Source organism: Corvus hawaiiensis, chromosome Z (assembly GCF_020740725.1).
Source record: "Corvus hawaiiensis isolate bCorHaw1 chromosome Z, bCorHaw1.pri.cur, whole genome shotgun sequence".
In the NCBI taxonomy this organism is placed as follows: Eukaryota; Metazoa; Chordata; class Aves; order Passeriformes; family Corvidae; genus Corvus; species Corvus hawaiiensis.
The window spans coordinates 9207590-9232381 of record NC_063255.1 but is presented as its reverse complement, the minus strand read 5'-3'; the positions used below and the strand labels follow the sequence as shown (position 1 = coordinate 9232381).

The 24792-nt window shown below is 40.0% G+C and overlaps 1 long non-coding RNA gene across 1 annotated transcript in view; it reads left to right on the top strand.

The window, feature by feature from the left end:
• The first annotated feature begins 24038 nt into the window (after nt 1–24038).
• The window catches only part of LOC125320387, a 52867-nt gene continuing 52113 nt past the window's right edge, over nt 24039–24792 (top strand). Inside the window, exon 1 of the long non-coding RNA XR_007201097.1 lies at nt 24039–24450. This is a non-coding gene — a long non-coding RNA (uncharacterized LOC125320387). The remainder of the gene's footprint in view (nt 24451–24792) is intronic.

Here is a 24792-nt window from a genome sequence, read left to right as displayed (position 1 = left end):
GAGTGAAACCTGTGGTCTGTATACTCTTCAGATACTGAATTCTACATATTGCATAATATAAAAATATAATCATATATAATTATAATTAGGTATTACAGGAGGGCGGATATGTGGCTAGATGCTCCACACAAGAAACAGGCTTTGACTCTTCAGCTTGTGGAAAAAGTGTCCTTAAGGACAAAAGCTATGTAAAGTTGGCATCAAAGAGAAGGTGAACAGAAATGATTCATCATTATTATAAAACAAGCACCACAAGGCACACAGTAAAGTATACAAAATCAAACATAAAAAATTAGATGCTCTCCTCATGACTCACAGTGACATTATGAAATGCATTTCCACAGGATGTTGTAGAGGCTAAAAAAATAAATAGGATTAGATAAGTTAAGAGAGCGTGAATCCATCAAATGATATGATGATCCTACTTCAATCTTTAGTTCATCAAATCACTGTCATTATAGCTGGAAGCCAAGGGGGTAAATCAGGAAAGGATCACAAACCTCTTTTCTATATAGGTGCTACCAGGCATTGTTGTAGACAGACTACAGAGAAAAACATGGATTTGTATCAGGTCACATTTTTTCTTACCAAGTTATGCATCTGCTTTGAAATGCATCTAACTCTTTCTGGTGATACCAGTCTTTAAAATTATTTTCCTTTCATATTTGAGTCGTGGCAGGAAGAAATATTTTCAATACCCATTATATATTTAAGTTTTTCTGTTGAGTATAGAAAAGGAATCATTTCATAGCTGTGCTTGTAAATGTATTTATAAAGCTGTATTTTAATTGTTACATAGTTTTTGAATGAAATGTAGAGAAGGAAATCTGACAGGTAAATGAAGAAAGCAGGTAGTTGCTGCCTCAGTAAATTGATCTGGCCTTAGTAGAAATGCAAGATCCTGTGCACACTTTGAAAACAGTTAGATTATATGTTGGCTCAAAAATTAATTTGGTTTTAGATTGTAAAATAGAAAGAAAACAGATAGTGTATTTCAGAAAGAATAAGTTCCTGAAGTATCCTGTGGATATATGAGGTGTGCATCCATTAAGAACAAGCTTCCTGGCAACTGTATGAATGCAATTCCTATGCTCATGTTTTTTAAAATAATTTTTTTACAAGAAAATAACCATTCAATTTCCAGTTCCTGCCTTTTAATTCACCTTCCAGGTCTAATGTTGCTAATAGAAAGCAAGATCCTCACTGATTCCCATCCAGCTTTGATGTCTTCCTGCATCCTTTCATCTACTCTAATTCACTCCTTTGCCTTCATTTTATTTCTCTTCCCCTCTCTTCCCTGCTCAGTATTCTCCTCAATCTCAAAACAAAATATAACTTGATCAAATAAAGATATCATCGTGGTATGCCTAAGGAAGCTGTAACTATAGAAGTGTACACAAACCTAGGGGCTGCATATCTGATAAAGTTCCAGTCCTGCTCAGGCACACAGAGTCTGGTACTTGTTTTCAGCATTGTGTAAAAATAAAGCAGGCTTTGATATGCCTTATCAAAAAATTGTTTTGAAAGGGCAAGCTCACATGTCTTCTAAAGACACTAATCCCACATTCACATTAAATCATGAGATGAGAGAGGGAAATACAGACTGTAATTTAATATCAATTATATAGAGTATGTCTCAGTTGCACTTGAAGATAAGAATATAGATGGAGGAAGAACTTGAAAGTGATCAGGAAAGTGGTTCAGGATTTTAAGCCAATATTAGAGGAAGAGTGAAAATCCCTATTTTAAAAAAACAGAAAACATGAAACAGACATCCTTATAAATCGAAAAAAACCCTGGTTCTAAATCTCAGCATGAACATACACAAACCAGATCCCAGCAGACCAAAATGAAATGTCTAAACCAGCAGTGTGCTCCTGGGTTTTTGTAGTACATACACTGAGAGAATATGAAACAGCAGGGTGATTTCACAGCTCTGTCCAGTCAAAACAATGGAAAATATTGTGAATGCTCCTAAGCAGCCGTTGCTCAGCTACTGCCAAACACCTGTGACACATTACAAAAAAGACTAGACATTCTCTGTTAAAACATGGAAAATATTAATGATTAAGGTGGCAGAGTGCATTTGGTCTCTGTAGCCTCAGCTGAAGTGCCCCAAGCACTGCCTAAAGTTTTGCATGGCAGGAAGAACTGCAGTATGCTGGTAGCTGCCGAGTCCCTGCCTTTGCAGAAGGAGTTTAGTGATGACTGCTAAATTGTTTGTTCAGTAGCTAGCACAGTAAGATAGTTGTTGAGAGATGAAACAGTAGGAATAACAATAGCAATAACTATAAAATAATTATAATTGTAACTTACGTTTCAGAAATAGATCTTAAAGCCAGAAACACAAATATCTACAGTTAGTATCAAATAATGCCTATACTAGTGTCTTGGGGTGACTTTATGACAAGTATCCCCTATTGCTGCTCTATGCCCAGAAAATCAATCCTGTGCCTTTCTGTGCCTTTTAAACTGAACCTGAGAGGGGGAGAGGAAAAAATCAAGTGAACTTTTCAAAACAGTTGTTCAAGGACACAGATACACACTCCTCTGCATCCTGTTGCAGCAGCAAGAGTGGAGGAAGCACCCTGCTTGCTTTCCAGCCAGCTTTTGGCTCCTTTTCTTTGGAGGGAGACAGAGAGTTGAACTTTGTTTTCCTGGGACTTCACTTTTTCCCTTCTTCTCTTCTGGACTGCTTCAATATCAGAACACATTGGGAGAATTTTCCACCGAGGCCCTGGAGGTGGGCCCACACTGACCCAGCTCTGAGGAGGAGGAGAGAGACCACACCTACAGAAGGACTCTGAAATCTTCCCAGGTTCTCTCCACAGCGAGAGGTTTCATTATTCAGCATTATTATTCTTTTCCTGTGTGTTTGTTAAATAAATAGGTTTTGTCTCTTTGCTCCAAGGAAAATTTTTTTTTTCCCCCAAACCTGGTGGGGGAGGGATGGTTGTAACCTGCCTTCTATCAGAGGATATTTTCCTCCAAATTTGTCCAAACCTGCATAAGTAGTACAAACAGTATCACCTCTTCCCAATTCTCCTCAGAACACACTTCTGCCTTGTGGATTTTAAAAAATACTCACCAAAACACACAGTGACAGAATAACAAATATTTCTGAAAACTGAGAAAACAGAAATAAAGATCTCTAATATTAGAGTATGTGTCTTCCTTTGCTTTTCTAAGGGACAATCATGTAAAGGATTGGTGTAATGACAGCTATTGACTTCAGCTCACCTAAGGCAGACCCTGAATAGTGTCCAATAAACAGTCAAGTATTACACTACGAATTTCTTAGACCACTGGAATTCTAAAACAATAAGCTTTGTAGTTGGTGATGACTCCAGTAGTGATACTGGATTTGCCCATGAAGCCCCAAGCAGTTGCCCTAAGTACTACCATGACTGCTAGCACTTTAACTACATTATTGCTGCACAGTCTAAAATCCTGGAAATGCCTGTATCAGTCTCATTTCTATGTCTTTTCAAAACAGTTGAAGTTTCCTTAGAGAAAAGTAGATAATTCTAATCATAATCCCTGAAAAATCTCATGCTTTAGAAACAGTTTCAATTTATTTTTCCATGTTAGTACTGATTAGCTGCATTTGTATCTAAGCTACCTGTATATGTTTCAATTGTCAAAATAGTTTGCTTGTATAAAGACTGTAGCATTTCTTCTTTCTTTATATTTTTGTATTTCAATTTAGCTGGGACTCTTCAAGATCTTCTGGAAAGGACCAATGTATTATTTCTGGAGGAAAATTGACAGTAGAAACGAAATGCTGATAATAATGTCTCAGTGTTGACTGTATTCTGTAATGCTGTTTCCTGTGTGGACCTCAGCTGCAAATACTACAGATATTTTTCTTCCATGTGGCCCAGTAAATCCCCACGCATTATGCTGTTAGTCCCTTAGGGTTAGAAAAACCTCTTCATAAAACTAAACAACTCAACCCTGTGGGTTCTCCTGCCTTCTCTATTATTCCTATCTGAGAGTTTACATCTGTATATTTAATACACATCTAAGGCAAGCAAGAATAATTCTGCCAACATGAACAGCTGCTGGTATATTGTGATTCATTGTTATGATATGAGTCATTGTAAAATGTCCCATTTCTTCAGAAATCATCAAATTCTACCATCAAAGACAATATGATCTGCTTTTGTATTTGTATATACACTCTTTGATAAAGCATTACAAAACATCTTATCTCTGGCTGTGCTTGCTTACCTTTGCAGAGTAGTCCATGCTCTATAAATCAGGTTTCTCTTTCTTATGTTCTGTCAACACCACTCACACAGCAAATCTGGATGCTTCTGTAGTGACCTCCAGATCCTTATTTTCAGCTGCTTTGGTCCCACAGGCCAGTAATGGGTAAGTGCCACAAGCCAGTAGTGGTTATTTGGCACACGGATGTTATAATGGGCTGTTCTGAAGTCTGTAACTTCAGATACAGATAGATTCTGATAGAATTTTTATTTATTTATTTTTTTACAGATGCTTTTGTCACAATCGTTTTTTGTTAACACAAGCTCTCTTACTGTCTACCAACCCTGACACAATGTTCTGAGATGGTTTGATATTCCTGTTTAGATACAGTTTATTCTCTGTCTAATACTTTTTGTACTATCATTTCTGTAATACAGATCATCACATTTGGTCTCCTTTTTCTCCTGTCTTCTAAGAGATTTAGGGCTGTTTTGGCAGTAGTGATGTTTTGCCATTAACTTTGGGCAAGATGTACGTTATGTGCAGCTTGGAAAGCAACCTGTCTCTAATGCTGTCCATTTTGCATTTTAGATTTTCTCACTGGGGGAAACCTGCAGCTTTCTGGGGCCTATTTCACGATAAGAGAAATGTTACAAGGCAATATTCTAATTAACAGGTCTGGAAAATGTTGTATGAGCAAAGAAGGTTTTTAGCAGATGCAGGAGTCAAAGGCTTAAGTTCTCGGATGTTGAAGGCTGTGTGCATTGCTCTGTTGTACTTTCAAATCTGTACTTGGAACATATTAACTAGCATATTGGCTAATATACTAATATGATTTGCTGTACTTTTATGCCTAAAATCTCTAACTACAGCATTAGTAATCTTGCCTAAAGGATTCTGTACAAATTTCTGTCCTTTTAAATACTATTATAACAGCAGCATAAAATATCATGGAATGCTGGAATGGTTTGGGTTGGAAGGGACCTTATAAATCCATTAAAGATATAATTGTGAATAATTACACAAAACATTCATTTTGTAACATTTGCAATGGTTAAATTCAACTCTTTTAAGCATTTTACTAAAAATAGTAGACCCCTTGAAAAATTAATTCTGTTATCTCAGTCAATACCAGCTAATCTAACACTTACCAAGCATGTGCCTGTTGGTTTGAAAAAGGGGAAGCCAGTTTCACTATTCTGCTATGTGAGATGTTGCTTCTGTCATTTTCTTGAACACCCAGACATTTTGGAAGGTTGCACTGCTCTGAATGGTCACAAGATGGTGTTGAAGTGTGACAGAACTGGAACCTGACCAAAGTTGCAGTGAACTATTGCAGCCAGAAAACATCTACTACCCCATTGCATGGGGACTTAATCAAGGTTTCTGGATCACTAAAGCTGGCCCTGCAAACAGAAACTTTTCTGTCTGAAGCAAGTTAGGACTTGCTGGGTATGATCATGTTCACAGTGTGCCCTGTTTGGCATATCCCATGTTGGCAAGTCTTTGAGTAATAATATGTCACTCCTGACGGAAACTGGCAAAATCTAACTTTGTGGGCTACTTCAAATATTGATGATATTCACGCCATTTATTTGAGACCTCCTGTAACAAGCTCTGAGAATCTCTGCCTAGGGGATCTTTTTGGTTTGCTCATTTTCATAAACTTACCACTGAGATTTTGTGAGATTGATTCGTAGAAACTCAACACCACAGTTGTAGTGTGATAACAAATCCTGACATTACTCTGTGATATTTCAGATACTCAAGCTAGCAGTCACATATCTGTCATCCTATTAAAGAGTGTTTTCTACAATGCAAATGCATTGTCTAAAGTTATTTTGATGTCAGTATATCCCTTCATTGCTCACAGTCACAGAGAAGTTTTCATAGATTGAGCTCTGTTCTTGTCAAGAAAATCAATTTCTGTGATTATGCAATGTAATTCACTACAGTCAGAGAGACTTTAGTGAAGTTATTTAAGGCCCTGATGTGCCAGTAGATAAATATAAACTATTAAGTTCTGCGAACTGAAAATTGACCCAATTCCTTCCTGTTTTGCCATGAATTACCCTTCCCAAGTGAAACTGGTTGTGGAAACCATTGTTTTTGACAAGTAAATTCAGAAAAACGTGTTCATTTATTTTTCTTGTTTTTCTGGGTATTACATGTCTGTCATTAAAACTCTAGCCATTTAGTGTGAGGAAGGAGAAAAAAAGGAGTAGTTTAAGCTCTTTGCTAGATGTTACACCACTAGGACTGTGTCTTTTTCATCCTTATCACTTATAGTGCTGGTGACATTACATTTACAGCAGTTTTGAAGATGACATCCACCACTCCCAAATATTCCTCACTTCACAGTTGTGTCATCAGTAATTTTAAAAGTCACTCCCAAGGCTGCCAGTGACAAAAGTACTAACTGCGAGTCTCAGGAGGGATATAAGAGTATCTTCTGAAGAAAAAGATGGAACAAACCAGCCAAGAAATCAGGGCTTAAGACTCTCCTTCTTGCATAACATTGTACTTGGTCATGGAGTTGTTTGTTCATTTTGGAGCACGAAGGAAATGTTAACATGTTCCCATGGAGTAGAGAAACTGAATTATGGTTAGTGCCATCAAAACCAGAGGATTCTAAGAGCAAGGATGGAAAGATTTTCCTATAAATTGAGCAGTCATTTTAAGAGGCAGTTAAGAGTGAGACAGTGTGGTGCCATTTGATGCCTCTAGAGGCTGCATTTAAATCTTTTATTTCAGTTTTAATTGCATTATTTCATGCATAATTTGCCTCTAAGAGGCTAGGACATTTCTAGAATAAATACTAAAATTTAGATTGCTTTGTGACAGGAACAAAAAAATACTCCTATAGCTGGTTATTTATTTCTTTGTTTAGTACTTCACATAATACATCACTTTCCATCTGCATCTGCAGTATATTATAAAATAAAAGCTTCTTTTTTTTTTTTTTTTTTCAGAAAATGCCCTTAGTAGATGGTCCTATGTCATAAGAAACCTCCTTAAATAACAAAGATGTTGTCATCTGTCAGGTGCTCTGACTACTCACAACATTATTGATCAAGATAAAAGTGTAAGACAGTTACCAGAAAGTGGGAAACTGAATCAGAGGATGGGGGGAAAGGGAAAATTAATTTAAAATTATTAAACTGAATCACTGGGATGCTGCCATAACATATCAGTCCAGGGAACTGTGACCTATTCAAGGTTATTCCTAGTGTCGGCTATGAAAATAGCAGAACTGATTAATGACACCCAGGTGCTGTCCTGTAGTCTGGATTAGGTCTGAGGAGTAGTATTTTCAGATACCTTTTTAAAAGTAATTCATCAATCTACGTGCCAACTTGTTATTCTGCTCTGCTATAATTTTAACATAAATTGGGCCAGATTTTCAGTTTTACTCCTCTTCATCCCAGCAGGTGGAACAAAACCCCTGCCTGTAATTCCTGTCTCTCTGCCTCAGCATGGGAGAAAAGCCTGAAGACTGAGGCTGTGCAGAGCCAAGCACACAGACCACACAATTCTGTGGCAATCACAGAATTGTTTAATTTTTTGCTACAATAAAATCTAAGTTGTTTATAGAATTTTCTCTTCTTGTCTTTTGCATTTGGATCTATTCTGCCTTTTCAGAAGAAAGTTCTTTTCCCTGAAGGAAGTTCTTTCTTAGGGTCTGTCATAAGCTCTATACCTCCTGAGGACATCCAGGAAATCATCTAATTCAAGAATTCCTCTTCTGGTAATGAGTAATCAGATTAATTTTTAGGTTAGTGTGATTCCTGAGGCAGTTTTTTGGGGATGGGGTGGTTATATAAGGTCATTTAATGTGAGTGGCTTATTAATAGCTTAAGTAATTAATTACCTACTTTCTTCCATCAGGGTAAAAAGATAAGAACCTCTATAGAATAATTTAGCCCACCCTAAGCTACGAACATTTAAGGGAATGAGTCAGCATCTGGAGATGCTGTTTCCAGGTAGGCATCACGCTGAATTCCAGGTGGGAGTTGGATGCTCAGCTAAATAAACAAGAAGGTAAAGCTTTCAACTGTATCTAGGCACCTTAATAGCATAAATAAAAACAATTAAAATAAAATTAAAAGCAATTCAAAGGAAGTTGGGATCCAAGTCTGACTTTCCTCCCTTGAACCCAGTGTGTACCTTGGTGTGCCTAGAGGGTTTTTAAGTTCTGCCTTTGACTTTGCACGTTTTATCTTACAGTTTATTTTTAGAAGTGAGCTGGACAATTTGACCTAAATTTTAACACATTTGAGCATCTTTCTACTGAAGGCATGACAGAGAATTAGTAGCATTTTCTAAACCCCCAGCTGGGTTCAAGTAGCTTCATGGATGTCTTAAATCCAGGGTATAGTGTTTCTGCTTAGCTAGTTCTAGGTCTCCAGCCAGTGGAGGACACTTGGATCAGGGACAGTCCAGAATCAGCTCCTTTGGGTCATAGAATTATAGAAACATTAAGGCTGAAAAAGACCTCCAAGATCAACAAATCCAACCTTTGTCTGATCATCACCTTGTCAACTGAAACACAGCACTTAGTGCCACGTGTACTCTTTTCTCAAATGTACCCAGGGATGGTGACTCCACCACTTCCATGGGCAGTCCATTCCAATGCTGTACAAGACTTTCAGTGAAGAAAATCTTCCCGAAGACCAAGCTGAACCTCCCCTGTTGTAGCTTGAGGTCATGTCCTCTTGTCTTGTCGCTGGTTGCCTGGGAGAAGAGGCCAACCCCCACCTGGCTGCAGCCTCCTTTTGGGCATTTGTAGAGAGTGATAAGGTCATCCCTGAGCCTCCTTTTCTCCAGGATAAACACCCCCAGCTCTCTCAGCTGCTCCTCATTTGACTTAATCTCTAAGCACCAAGGCCTAGGGACCCCCTACGTCACTGTATCCTCTGGCTCTTTGAGCCATAGGTGTCAGTAGTTTTTATGCAGACTGGAATAAACATTTTTGTTGTTGTCCATTGTGGTGTTGTCCATTGTTGGGTTGGATTTTTTTAATTACAAGTTGGAAGTTAATTTGGAATTTCCTCATGATAAAGTTTGAAATTACCATAAATCCTTTAGTATGAATGTATAGCTGGCCTGAGAAATACTTTTTGGTTCGGAAGGGGCAGGGAAGGAAGCATTCAGAGAAAGGGGAATAGCTGTATCGGTTTCTAAGAGCAGTCTTTCTGGAGGCGGTCTGGGCTGCAGCGGCGCTGCCTCCCTTGCCGCAGCACACGGTAGATGTCAGGCTCGCACCGCCGTGCAGCAGCAGCAGCAGCAGCAGCAGCGGCAGCAGCGGCAACAGCGTGTGCCGGATGCGCTGCTGAGCCGGGGATGGCCACCAGCAGGCTGGTACTCGCTTGTACGGCAGCTCTGTCCGCCTGAAGGTAAGGTAATCTCTGGGGGAAAAGACAGCTGAGATGATTTGTTGTTTACTCTATAATCTTCTTTCCACGTTCACTCACTTTTTCCCTTCATTGATTCACATGTTATACTTATGCTTTACAATGCAGCAACAGCTCACTGGCACCTCTTTTTAATAAAAAGAACCTGTTTTTACAAGGGATGTCCCATACACAGTGAGTGAAAAAAGTGCAGACACATGCCCTGATTTAATTTTTTTTTCCAAATATAGTAAATCAGTGTAACACACCTCTCATCTCACTTTCTATCGGCAGAAAACCCCCCTTCCTCAAAATTCCTTTTTCTGAGTCATAGACTATCAACCTCCCTCATTCTCTTGACTGTCCTACACCTTCTCAAACTGGAATAGCAAAAGTTTGGGACGATCCTGTAGAATACTCTTAACTGTGTCCAGCTCTAGCCACACAGACCTCAATAAATCTATTTGCATAGGGACAATTAAGTATATACATATGTGCTTTGCTTGTTCATGAGTCTAGCATGATTTCAGTGATCAGACTGGACCCATGAATATATCTGTTTGAGAAAGCCTATTTTAAAATCAGCCAACAGATAACACTGCAGATATAAGGAAAGAAATTATATATTGAGTGGAGCTAAATGTTGAAAACTAGGATGCCTTAAAGGATTTAAGCCAGCACTCTGTAAAAATGCCCTATATATTATGCCAGGCAGTGTACAAATGCATTTATTTTGGTGAATATTTACTATTATGCATATTTCCGAGTTAAACAGCCATGTTAGAAGAAAACCTGCATATACATATTTTGTTTATGAAATAGCAAGGCCTTTCAAAGTTTATTTCAATTTTTCATGTTACTTTCAGAACTAATAAAGTAAAACAGATTCTATACTTGACCAGGGCTTAAATAAGATTTTAATATTTTAAAATACTGCATTTTAAATTAACTTTGACTTCCCCTTGTCTTTGTGCTCATTTGGTGAAGCTCACACTGTCATGACAGTGGTTTACAATAATAGATAAAGTGCTGTAGATAGAAATGAGGTTGATACATTTTACATGAAAGCCCTAAAGCAACTGGGTTTTTAAATCAACTATCTAACTGGGATTGCTTTCACTTTCCTTTTTAGCACCTCATTAGGCTTACTGCAATTTTCCTGCAGTACTAAACTGCTGCCCCAGTCACAGTTCATTTTCCTCCTCTAATGTCCAATTACTCTGTTTACTGAAAATTATCATATTTTAATTTCACAATAATTTAATTAAAATGTTTCATTCTAGAATATAAATCAGCAACACAGAGCAGCACCATTCTGTATTCTTCTGTTACAGCTCCATAGCATCCTGGGAAACAGCACAGCTGTCACAGCTTGCGGGGAACACCAGGAGACTTTATGCCATCCCCTTCTTGTTTTTAAGTGTCACTGAGTGCCCTACATAATTTTTAGGTTTCTAATGTCCCAGCAGCACCTCTGCAATGTGCCCGGAAATCCTGGATGAACATCCAGTTTCTTCTCACTGACACTTCTTTTGTTCTGGGCTTCCTTTAGGCTTAGAATTGCAGTGTCTCTCTTGGGCACAGCCCCTCAGTGTGCCTCTTCCTACCTGTCTTCCCCAGCTCCAAACACCAAGGCAAAAGGAGTTTTAGCAATCTTCAGTACAAATGCCAGGGTTTTGCAAGCACCTACTAGCACACTGAGAAATTATTCAACAGTTGAGAGCTACCTTACAAAAAGTGGAAGTTCTTGTGTCAAGATTTCAGCACAGTAATATTTGTGGAACGAGGACAACCACCACATTTTTTTCTTCCTCAAGAAGGAATATAATTATTTCTGTTTGGAACACTTTTCCTTGGCATTAAAATGGTTCTTTTTGACCCCTGTCTCTTGGGAAAAACAACTATTTAAAAACTGGGATGAGCTACCAAGCCAAGGCCAGGGCTTACACACCCTGGCTGATAATGATGTAGAGCGTGTGGTCAGTTCACAGACTTGTTTTGTAGACACAAAATGAACAGCTTACATTTGTAAGGCCTCTGAAGCAAATCTAAAATGCAAGTTTCTGAAAAAGGAATTAGGAAAAGCTCAATGCCAGAGTATTTCAGTGAATAATTTTTTAATAAGAAAAAAGAAAAAGTGAACTCGAAAGTTGACTCCCTCATAGGAATCTCCACCCACGAAGAGCTTCAGTACTTGAATGTACAAGGTCCTGAGGAACCTCATTGCACTTTCAAGTTACCCCAGCCTCAGTCAAGACATGAACTATCACATCTAGACATCCCTTTCAAATTATACTTGTATTATGATTCTGTGAATGGGGTAGAATGTTTTATATTTCATAATACCACTAGGCCTGACCAGGTTGTGTTCTGATTTTTTTCCTTTTATTTTCTTCACTAAGATAATTGTCTTCCTTTTCCCATCTTTTTGAATTAAATATTGGACATAAATCCACCCCCCTTCACAACAGATATACTTTGATTTGTGAATTTGCCCTTGTTCATTTAAAATATGGAATTTTCCTTGGTCAAAAGGACATTGTTCTGCAGGACAGTATTCTTGGCTTTATAGACCCTAACTTTGGTTTGGTAGACTCACCCTCAGGCTGCTAAGACAGCTAACTCAGGACTGAGATACACTTGGGCTACTGCCAAACATCCCAAGAAACAATCTGCATAGTAAGAAGTATTTTTCTCAGAAGTGAGAAAATCCTTTGAAATCTGATCAATTCTATTTCTTGTTGGAATCCAATCAAGTTTTTTTCCATCAAATGTGGCTGGCATGTAGAGGCCAGTAAGAATGAACCGATTTACTGGCAGCAATCCATTAGGGAGGAAAATGCCCCTGTTGCCAGGTGCTCCCGGTAATCATGACACAGTGTGATAAGATAGAGCAAGATTCACTCAGGAAGGGAAAGTCTTCCCATGTGGCACAAACATCAGATCTCCTCAGTGCAGCTATGAAACCAAGGTTAACTAGGGAAAAATGATAGTTTGTGGGAGGTTGTAACTATGGAAAAATGGGGTAGAAAGCAGTTTCTGAATCTGTGGTCTTCTTACATGCACTTTATACCTATATATGGCTTTATATATTCTTGCCTGATATGTACTTATTTATTAAGTATACTTACTAGTTCTTGTCAAAAGTAGGTGAGATATTCACAAAAGAATGTGAGAGCATTAGTGTATCAGAATCTCAATGCTTTTGTCCAACATATTTATAAAATTGGTTTTTTATAATATGAGTAGGTGTTCTTTGACAGTGGCAGTAACTTAAGCTATAATCAGAGTAACTCTGCTGGTTCTTAATCACAGTAACAATGAGTAGGGGTAAGAACTAAAGTGCTGTATCCGAAGTTCATTTCTGTACAGGATGTAAATACATAGAAAATATAACTTTTCAATCCATTAATGCCTTTGAAGAAAGAAATCCATTCTTTCTTATAAGTAGGGACTTTTTCTTTTTTAGAAAAAAACCTTCTATTTTATAAAATCAGATTACTTCATCTATTTATACTATATATTTATTCATAATCCAGACTGGATGTTTCTGAGGGGAATGCATGTTCTTTTTTACATAGGTTATTTTTTTGCATTTATTAAATTCAGGTTGTGTAGAATACTTTTCATGAGAGATGAAATTTTGATGATTTTTGTCCTCTTTTCCCTTCTTTTTAGTCTAGGTGGCCATGATGGAAACAAATCCATAAGAATAGGTAGATGATGAATAGAACTGCTCAGTTGATTGTCCAAGGCAGTGGTCAAAATCCAGAGTACCAAATCAGCACACTGCGGTGATGATTAACACGCTATAAAAATGTTGACTGATGAGCACCTTCTATTCTTAGGTTCCAACACAACATGACATTTCCTTAAACCGGGGTAATTGGAATACGAGACTGTAGAGTGAGCTTGACATGTGGGGGAAGGAACATGCCGGAAAGAACAGAAAAGAAAGGAGTAACACGGAGCGTTGTGATTAGGTGCATGAGAACTATAGTGCATGATACAGGTAGCGGTTATTTTCGGGTACCCAGAATTGAAGTTAACCGAATGCAATCTGAACCCTAGTAGCTGCTAAAACTTCCAGTTGCATATGTAAGAGAAGATCTCTATATGAAATACAGGGTCTGTATTCCTCTCTAGTAAAACATTTTAAGTCCCCCAAGTACCCAAGCTCACAAAAGACATGATTTCACAACCAATTTTTCAAAGGATTTTGAAGTTCCACAGTACCAAGCAGTCCAGCTTTAGCCTTGAATTGCACATTAGCAGTCCCAAGTGTACAAGACTGGCAGCTGGTTCCCTTTTGGAAGGTAAAACCTGCACCTTGTTACCATTTCAATTGACTTGCTATGTTTGTTTGGCCACCGAAATCACCTCAGGAAACAATTACAGCTCTGGAAAAAATATCATGATTTGCATTATGTGTTCGGTTATTTTCAGGTTAAATAAAATTATTAGTAAGTGGGCAGAATTACAGGGACACCATGACTATGATATTGGTAATAAGGCAGAGACTAAAGAGAAATCTCTTTGGTAAGCTACATACAAACCTGTCAGGAGCTAGAACTTTCCAGTGCTACTGAGCTGGCAATCTCAGTCATGTCTGTAAGCATGTTGCTGCATCTTGAATTGACATTAAATTAAATAATATCCCCCATGCAATATGGCTGAGGTAGTTATTCATAACACAGAAGTTATTGCTTTAATTTTTAATGGAGTCTCTCCAGCACTCTGGGCTTTTCTCTTCCTTTTGGCACATAAGCCAAGCCTAAAAAGCAAAACTGTTTTGATTAACCAGCATGTGTATTTCCTTTCATGTTGTTTTGCCAAAGAGGTACATGAGGAGAAACCAAGCAACTTACACAAGAGCTGTTGCAAAGAGAAAGATCTGTATTCTTTAGCTTTTGAGAGTGAGCAAGGGCTTCCTCAAACACACAAGTAACAGAAGGAATGCTATGAAATGTATGGGCTGCTACTGAAAGGAGCAGAGGTTGCAGAGAAGACAGTTACTGAACACCTATTTTGCGTCAGTCCTCACTGATGTGGCTCAGGAGACCAGGGAGAAAGGTAGACCACACAAAAGGATTGCATTTATTGTAATATTTCTATTAAATTTTAACTCTGAAATCTCTCTCAAGGTAATTGTGTGGGATTGCTTTCTTCCGCTGGTTTACTTTCAAACCAGCATAATTACTGTTCCATCAGGCTGTTCCATCTGTTCCTTTGGGTCAAGATACCATTCCTCTTGCAGTTAAGTAGTTTTTCTAATTGTATCTGATGACTTATGTTTTAACTTTTATATTTTTCAGATCCTGTACTGCTCAGTATGTAACTCTGAAACTTCATATGTATAGCCTGTTAGCTGCTGTTCTCTCATTGTGGTTAGACATAACAAACCCTCTCTAAGTTTGCACTTCAAGGACACCTTGTTGTCCCAGGCCCCAAAATATGTAAATTAAAGCTTTTGAACGGGGAGAAACTTGGGGTAATTACTTCATTGCCTGAGACTGTATCTGGGGAATTAACCCTGATATGCAAATGGACCAAACTTATAGAAGTATGAAAAACTCGTGACCCAGGGTCCATCTTGGGCGTAGCCTCTTGACTGCCCAGGGTGTACCTTTGAAGGCCCTTCAAATAAATGCCTGCTCTTATTCTCTTAATCTTGTCTAGCTTCTGTTTTCAGGTAGTCACTTCAAGGCATTGTATCCTGTAACCTTTAATTATTTATGCAAAATGAAGCTATACCATCTAATATTCCTAAAAGATGGGTTGAGAGCAGTCCATGTACAACCTTTTTGTGTGTCAAAGGAGGCTATTTAGTTTTTTAACTTCTGAAGCGTGAATCAGTCTTTAAGTCACAGATTTTAGACTATGTAATTGTGTTCTGGGCACACCGCTGCAGCTATTAAGCTCAAGAGGCAGATACACACATGAAAGTCATACATTACAAAAGCAAGTATGTCTCCTCTAAAACTCCAATCCAGGAGAAATTTGTTTCCAGGCCTTTGCTAGGCAAAATTTCTCCTGCTATACTTCGATTTATGTTTAAAAATTCCACAGAAAGCATTTTAAATTATGGTACAGAGAAGGCAAGATTAGAAGCATTTCACAAATCCCTTACCATTTGGAGAGAAACGGTATTTTCTGAGCCAAGATGGCTCTCAAGAAGTAAAAAATTATATTTCAGTACTTGACTTCCTTTCTGTGAAGTATAATCCAAGCACACACACTTAGGTACAATAATCTGCAATGTAATGTATTGTTTTGTTTAGCAGCAAATAAAATGTGACCTCTTCACTTTAATGAAGAGACATCTGGAAAACTTCCCATAAATGCATCTTTTCTTGTAGACAAATGTAAGGAGAACACAGTACCTAGCTAATCAAGAACCTTAAGCAATAATTCAAAGCCCCTGGCTTTTAAATCATTACTACTGCTCTTCTATGACATAAAAAGAAAATGCTGCCAACATCACTCCTTAGCAGATAATAAAAAAGTGTTAGCAGTGGAAAATTTTGGACACAGTGGATATAACTAATGTCTCCTAAGCAGGTGCCTATCCCACTTGTGAAAATTGCTCCTAGTGGGAGGTTTGGAGATGCTGCTGCTTTGAACAGCCTCAAGAATGTTGTAATTGGATGACCCAAAACCTAGACCCAAATATCCTAACTGAGGTTCCTCATGGTTCATATCCAGATAAGAATCTTTTGTTGAGATTTAGAGCATGGTCCTCAAAAAATACAAAGGAAAGGAACCCTCCCAAAACAAAACAAAAATTGTTCAGAGTTCTCCACAGTCTGTTGTGATAGGAGAAGTTTCAATGTTTGGATTAATTTCTCACTCTACCCAAGTTGCTTTTTTGCCTTCTTCACATTTATTAAAATGGAGCATGACAAATTGTCAACTGTTTGAGAGGTGTTGTGGCTTAACCCCAGCCAGCAACCAAGGCCCATGAAGCTGCTTGCTCATTGCCCCACCAGTGGGATGGGGGAGAAAATCAGAGGGGTAAAAGCTGGAAAACTCATGGGTACAGCTAAAGACAGTTTAATAGAGCAGGCAAAAGCAGCACACACAAGGAAAGCAAAGCAAGGAATTGATTCACCACTTCCCATGGTTGAGCAGGTATTCAGCCATCTCCAGGAGAGCAGGGCCCCATCACACGTAACGTGGGAAGAAAAACTCTGACACTCCAAATGTCACCCCCTTTCTCTTTCTTCCCTCTATTTCATATACTGAACATGATGTCACATATTCTGGAACATCCCTCTGGTCAGTTGGGGTCACCTGTCCCAGCTGTGTCTCCTCCCAACCTCCCGTGCACCCCCAGCCCCCTCACCAGTGAGGCAGTATGAGAAGCAGAAGAGGCCTTGGCTCTGTGTGAGCCCTGCTCAGCAATAGCAAAAATAACTCTGTACTATCAACCCTGTGTTCAGCACAAATCCAAAACACAGGCCCACAGCAGCCACTGGGAAGGAAACTAATTCCACCCTGGCTGAAACCAGCACAACAAGTAGTCATCTCATTGCAGATGGCCCATTGGTGCTTCAAAAGCTGAAACTCAACCACCTCTTTTATCATCTGTAGCATGCAAGAATATTATGAAAGAGAAAAACTTTGAAAGGGAAAACTATGAAAGAGAAAAAGTACCAAAAAGGTGGAAGATGCCAATTTTGATGAGAAATGTAGAAAGTGTCTGTTCCTAATGAAAAATCTGCAGCTTTTAAAAGAGAATAACTATAGGCATTTTATTATGACAAATGTATATTATATATGAGTTGCTGGTTTTTATGAATTATACAGTCTAGTGTTTGCAAACCATTCTAAGAATAATATGATTTAGCAAGTTGTAGGATTTTAGACAGACATAATTACTATTCTATTAGTGTTGGTGTACTTCTTCTTTTACCTCACAAAAAGATGGAGAAAGAATTGGGGCAGGAATTGGATCAGGTCTGCCAAGCTCTCATGCAGGCAAGTTATGTGTGGCTCAGAATTAAGATTCTGTTCAGGGGGAAGCAGACAAGAGAACAAATTTCAGCTGATCCCAGTGGCCAGACAAGGTGGATCAAAGATGGAGGGATTGGACAGTACAACCAGAGATTTGATATACAGGTTGGGGACTGTCAGACTGTCACCATGCATCAAGCGAAAGAAAAACATGGTTTTGCTTCCAGCCAGACCCTGGCACTCTCCCTGGCTTAATTCCAGGTTCTCATGTACTCTGCCTTCAGTAGAGGCACAGGTTTAATTTTCTCCCCACAATCCCTGCAGGCTGCTTGTTTCCCTAGTCTCCCCTCAGCTGACCAGGGCTGTGCTGCCAGGGCTCAGTTGCCTGTTTCCTCATCTGGCTCCTTTTTAACCTTGGGAAAGTCACAAGGGAAAGTGATCCTGATCCTCAGGTTTAGGAGGCTAATTCTCACTCTCTCTGTTTCTTTACATGTCCTGAAGTCTGTCAGCCTTGTCAATACAGACCAGCTTGGTCTCATGCCAAAGCCAGGAACACTAGGTGCCTTGTAATGAGCCTCACACATGCCAAGCGGATGGGTGGAGGATCAAAGTGAAGTGCTGATGTCAGGGGCGTTTTATGTCTGGCTCAAAGGCTTCAGCACTCAACTCTGGGATGGTCACAAGCTAAAATACTAACCCACACATTATTTATTCTGCAATTTCTCAGAACACCACTTTGAGTGAGAAAATCCCTTTAGTACTTCAAAAGGAAGAAAATAAATGTTAAAGAAGATGTCCTCAGGATTCTCATTGGTGAGACAGATTCTTAAAAGAAGGTAACTAGAATTCAATTATGTTTTAATGGTGGCTGTTTGTCTGGAGAAGATAATGTTGATGCTGTCTATATGAAGTCTTAAGACATGAGGGAGACTGAGTTGGTTCTTAGGCTGAATTAGAATGCAGACGTCTAGGAAAGCAGAAAGAAAGCACTATAACTGTTTACATTTCTATTAATGGTGGAAATGGTGTCAGGGTTGTCTGTTCTTCCAGATATTCTGGAGGTTGCCCAAGGCACATCACTTCCAAACAGAGCTTATTAACTATTTACCACTCACAGCTAAACTTGGCTTGATCCTGTGGTCAAATTTTTACAATAATCTTCTGTTTGTATTCATAAAAACCTTTTATCTGGGATATATATGGTACTTCACAGTCTTTGAATATTTTAACATGTTGCTGCTAAAGATGTTGCTTGGTCTCAGTGTTCTCCATAGTCCAAACTGTGTTTGGGGACTGTGATTCCAGAGGGCTGCCTTCTTGTGTTGGTGCTTTTTTATGTCCTGCATAGACTTTGACTTGAATTGATACTGTACAAGAGTACTGGAAAGTTTTACACTCAGATATAAACATGTTGCAGCCCTTTCAGTTACTTTCTTCAATGATTCAATTATAATTTACCTTGAAATGCACATTTAGTGACTTGACCCAAAGGAACAGCTCTTTTCCTTCCAGGAAAATGGTTGCTAGGAAATACAACATACGGAATCAATTTGTATTAGTTGGCATAGTTACTAAGAAGAAATTGTGAGGTTTATTTTACACCATGGCCACTCTGCACTAAACAGCTTTAACAGGCACTCTTAACGGTTACCCCACATATAAGGCTGATGAATACAAAACTGTATTTAGGCATAGTTTTTTACACTTCGTGGGAGTTTCACTATGCCTGCCGTTTTTATGTACTTCTTGTGAGGGAAGGACTTACCTGGCCTTAAAGCAGCTCTCTGCAAATGTTGGAGTGCTGTGAAATGCAGAACAAGATGAAAAACCTCCTGTGGGGAAACACTAGGACAGTCAGAGTGTCCCGTGCAATTTTAGCTACTGGTCTGTCTGTAATTGGGACCAAAACACAGACATTACTTACTCACTCAGCAGTGATGCTGGCAGCTCTCTCCTGTCTTCCTCCCTAGAGACAAATTTGCAGTTATTGAATTTTCTCTTGGGTTTCACAAGATCCTGCTCATATATGCATAAAACAAAACAAGCCTTACCTCACAGGTAATTCAGTGTTAACACTGAATGAGCTACAGTCAGTGGACATACCATGGGCATCTTTCTTTGCACAGCTACTCCTCCTTTTACGCAGCAGTAATCTCCATCACATGCATGTGCAGCTATTTAAGGTTTAATTTATATACAAGTTTAGAGGTACATCATTGAGTCTCTGCTGCATAGAAACATCTAGACAACAAACTGTTAAACTTACTGGTGTTTTTCTCATTTTATTCTACCTGTGCCTCACTTATCCTGCTGGTTGAGAAGTATGCCACTGGGCATTGTCATGGTTTGAATGGTTCAACCCACTACAGCATACAGTAATAAAGCAGGAATATTTAGACTTTTTAAGAAGACTGTAATCTTCTGATTTTGTTTTGTTTTGTTTTGTTTTGCTTTGCTTTGCTTTGTTTTGTTATTTATTCATATGGACAATGCACAGATTTTGTTTCGGCCTGTCTAAACTCCGTAAGAAAGCTAGAAGTAGAGGTTTTATAATGTAATTATTGTATCTCTAGAAATACCCTACCTGAGCAAACTCCACACTTCAGGGTTCTCCTTATTTATTGACTCTAGACTTCGAACTGCAAGAAATGCCAAGATCTGCCTCAACACCGTCAAAAAGAGGAAGCACAAAAAAGTCCATAAATATACAAGAACTTCATATTTCAATTATGAGAATCAATTACAGGTGATCAAGTGATTCTCAAGGAAGGTATTATTCATGTAGTTGTGATGCTATGCATAAGGCCTAAGATTTTCACAGCCTTGTGGGATATTATGTCTCGTGTCCTGAATCCTGAAGATAGGCATCTGTTGTGTCACCTCCTACAGTCCCCAGCCAGGCTCCAAGGCTGTGCAAACACCCACAAGTACTTGCCTCAAAAACTTTATAATGTAAACTCCATAGTACTGTTCATGGATATAAATGTAGACATTGGCATGTATTAAGCTGAGGTTTGATATTTTATGCAGGATAGTTTTGCTTCTTGTTATAGGAAGTCTTTTTCTTTTCTCCTCATCTTTGCATATTTCATGGAGAGCAGATGCTCTGGGCTTGCGTGCACACTGCTTCTTTCTAACTGGCCTGATCCCAAGCACTCTTGATTTTTACGAAACCACATCCTTCTCAGTCTCTCCATTATGAGAGCACTCTTGTCACTTCTTCCCTGTTCAGCACTGGTTAGCCTGCTGCACTTAGCTCCTGCCCCCACCTGTGGAAAGGCTGCCTCTTCATGGTCTCCTCTAAATCTTGCCCAGGGAATTGTCTCAGGAGCAGAACTGATGAGGCGGCAAGTGAAAGGGGATAGGAACCCCTGTGAGGATCTTCCCACAAACCTCTTTCCCAGGATAAAAAAAAGAGCATGGATAAAAGTAAATGATGTAATAGCTTTTTCTGCCACAGAGCAGAAGGTATAACTAAACCTTGGGGACATAGAGGTAATGCTGAAAATACTACTGCCTTAGTGGATTTTTAAGACATCTTGATAAAAATTAGTGGCTAAAAGACAAACGTTGCAGAGTGGAAATGTCAGTGATATGGGGCAATCAAAGCATAAAGAGAGTAGGTAAGGCACAAACTTGCACTTGAATTAAGCAGGTGTTTTGGTCGAATTGATTTCTGCTGTAATTGCATATAAAACACCAGCCCGCCCGCTGCTGAATTTGTAGGGTATTTCAGATCACAACATATATGAAAACAAAGGGACATATTAATGGTTATTACTGATATGCTAGCATACATGTGAGAGATGTTTTTTTAGATATTTTATTAATATTTAATTTGTGAACTAACAAATAAGCCAAAGATATATAACACGAAGCATGGAAAAAAATGTTTGTTGTTTCTATTGTAGTTGTGGTAGATGTGGCACCAATAGCTTTTACTGTAAATATCATTAATTGTGTCTCTATTATAATATCTAATACCAGTTAATAATCTGGTCACTTTAATTAATGTCTTACCCATAGCCTAAATGGATTAATATACTATATCACTTTTATACATTTACACACAAGTTTCATATAGACACATATATGTATATGTGCATATATGTGTGATAGGCACATATGTATGAATTTTTTTTCTTTTTCTCCTAGGGAACTGATGAAATGATCATACAAATAGTTTCTTAGTTTAATTCATTTCCAGCAGTTTAAATAGAAGGAAAAGAAGAAATAGTGATGGAAAGAAAAAAAAGGGGGTCTGTTTTACATTTCATTTGATTGCTGGGAAATAACAAGTGAAATTTCTGTAGCTAATTAATTTTGTTACAGATGTTTCTAGTTCATACAGCCACATTCTGAGCAGGGGCAATTGCCCTAGTGCCATTGACTTCCCAGTTCCTAGTCCTCAATGAGTCTAATAAATGACTCCAATTTAAATGTGATTAGGAGTGATTCCTGCAGTGATACATTCTAAGAATCAAGGAACACATGAAAGATTTCTTAGACTTCTGCAATAATAATGAAGAAAACATTCACCTCATTGTTTGGTAAGCTGGGATCCTTGTCTTGCTTGTGGAAAGAATCTGTGTGGCATTTCTAGGGGTCAATAAAATTCTTTATTTAAATGGGATGATAAGGGATGTAACAGAACGGATACAAGAGCTATCAGTCTTTGAAGCACAGAATGTCATTTGCATTCATCTTGGTAACCTATTGACAGGCAGCATGGCTCTATGTGCAATTTACACATGTCAATCACAAATTTTGCAGTACTTTAATGTGAGAATATTTGATCCATAAGTACCCACGACCCGTGAATTTCTAATAGTATCTGGAAATAAATGTAAATGTTATGAGCATGCTATGTCTCTATTCATGTATGGATCCCACATCTAAGATTTTAACAAAGAGTTAATGAAAGGACACAAATATATCCACCTAGCAGAGGAAGGCACGGGCTAGACTTAAAGTCCACTGGATACATATAATGGATTCGTAGCTAGTGAGTACTTCTAATACCATCAGTTAGAACTGGTTGTGTCATTTGCTTACACAGTAATGGAAGTAAGAATTGTGGCTTTTTGATCTGCCATAGAGAAAAACCTTCTCATAGTGGATTATACCAAGCTAATGATAACTAACTATATCAAACTAACAATTAGGCAAGACAATCCCAAGCTTGTGCTGCAAGTGTCCTTAGGAAACCAGTTGTGATCTGGGACCCACTGAGAACTGGTTTCCTTCTGGATCTGCACAGTTGCTCAGCAACGTGTCTGGCAGGTGAGCTGTAGTTTAAACACAGTGATTTACCGGATATCCATCTTAGGCCCTGCTAGAAATGACCAGTGACTCCTTATTAGCTTAAATGGATCATAAAATGGGCTTGTGTTCAGGTTCTGGATTGTTAATTGCTGAGGAATTCTATCCTGGCACTCATTTGACACAAGAGTGTGATGATCTTGTGCGCAGATATACCGCTGGCCTAGCTACAGTCAACAACTGTTTTTTCTGAAAGGGCCAGCTCAGGGAAGGAGATAAGAAGCAGAATTTTCTAATCTCAGACTAGTACAAATACTGAAGGTATGCAGAGGATTGTTTCTTTAAAAGTAAAAATGTATTTTGTTCATTCTTGATACTAGCAAGGCTGAAGATAATCTCAACTCATTCACCACAAGACTTAAGCAAAATTTCTTAAGAAAGGACTATTCTACTGAAAATGTATGTCTTTTTAGTACTTTTACTCTGCAATCATCACACACCAGATTACTCAAGAGAGAACTATATGGGTGCTGAGGCAGTAGGTGTGATGCTTCCTGTGCTCTTGTCCCTCTCCTGATCTCTGCCCTTCATCACAGTTGTATTTCATAATGAGATGCCGCACGTTCCTCCAAAATCATGAAGGAGAAAATGCAGCCTTGGATAAAGGCTCCACTTGGTAGTAAGCATGATGTGGCAAGTCTGGTCACCGAAAGGGAGGCAGAAGAAAATAGTGCTCACTACACCTCCTAAAATAGAGGCTGTCGCGTTATCCCTCGGTCCCTCTCTTTTGTTCACCGCGCGGGGCCTCCTGGAAGGGCCTTCTCTAAAGAGCCAGCGTGACTTCAAGAGCCCTGCCACCGCCCGGCAAAATCACTTTCCAGTTTAGGGCCGGGCTGGGGGCGGCAGCAGAAGCGCCCATCACCCGCCGGCGTGCCGCCCGTGAGGGGCCGGAGGGGCGCTCAGCCTGCGCGGCCGCGGTGCGGTGGCGCTCGGCTGCGCTCGGTGGCGGCCCACCAGGTGGCAGCAGGACCCCACGGGACGGGATGGGCCGGGCCGAGCCGGGCCGGGCCGCGGGCTCTGCCCCCGGCCGCCGCGGGGCCGCGCTGCTGCTCCGCCGCTGCCCGAGCCCGCCCAGCCACGGCGCTCCCCCCGCAGGGCAGCGCGGCCGCCGCGGCACGGTCTGACCTCGGGGGGCTCCGCGGCGGGGGCCGCCGGCCCGGAGCTGCGTGGGGAAGCCGGGCTCAGGAGCGCGGTGGAGGCCGATGTGCTCGGTAGTTTGGTGCAATTAGCGGTATAACCCGCGCCAGCGCAATCCGCGGTAAAGACAAAGCTGTATGCAAATCGCCCTCCCCTTCCCCATCCCCCGCTCCCGGGGTCTGAAGCCGTTCCCCAGACTGTTTTTAATGATACGGTACGCGGAATAACTTGAAATTAATTACAAGGTTCTTGTCTAAAAGGCAGGGGGGAGGCGGTGTCATCCGGTGGGTTCGGCACTCGGAGCTTTGGCCACCTGCGCGTGGCAGCGGTGGCCGGGCTGTGGAGGCTGCCGCGGCCCCGCGTTTCGGGCAGCCCTGGGGCCGGAGAGTCCGGCTGCCGCCGCGGACAGCGGCCGCGGAGCCCGGCGGAGGTACGGCCCGGGGCGGGCGAGGCGAAGCGAGGGGCGCGGGGACGGAGGTCAAGAGGATGGAGGGTTGCGGGCCGGCGGGGGCGGTCTCTGCCTGTTTCCAGGTGGAGAGGTGCTTTTTGGGGTGGACTGCGTACGTGTGTGTGTGTGTCCGCCTGTGTCTGTGGGGGGCTTGTAGGTGTTCTGGCTGGGGCTCCGAATTTTCTTCTGCAGACTCTTACTTTTTCTGAAGAGCTACATGGTTTCTTCCCCTAGAAGCTGGCTTGTTGCTTTCTGGCATATACTTATCTAACTCCCACCCCTGAGGATAAATGTTTCAAAATTCTGAATGACTACAAAAAGCGC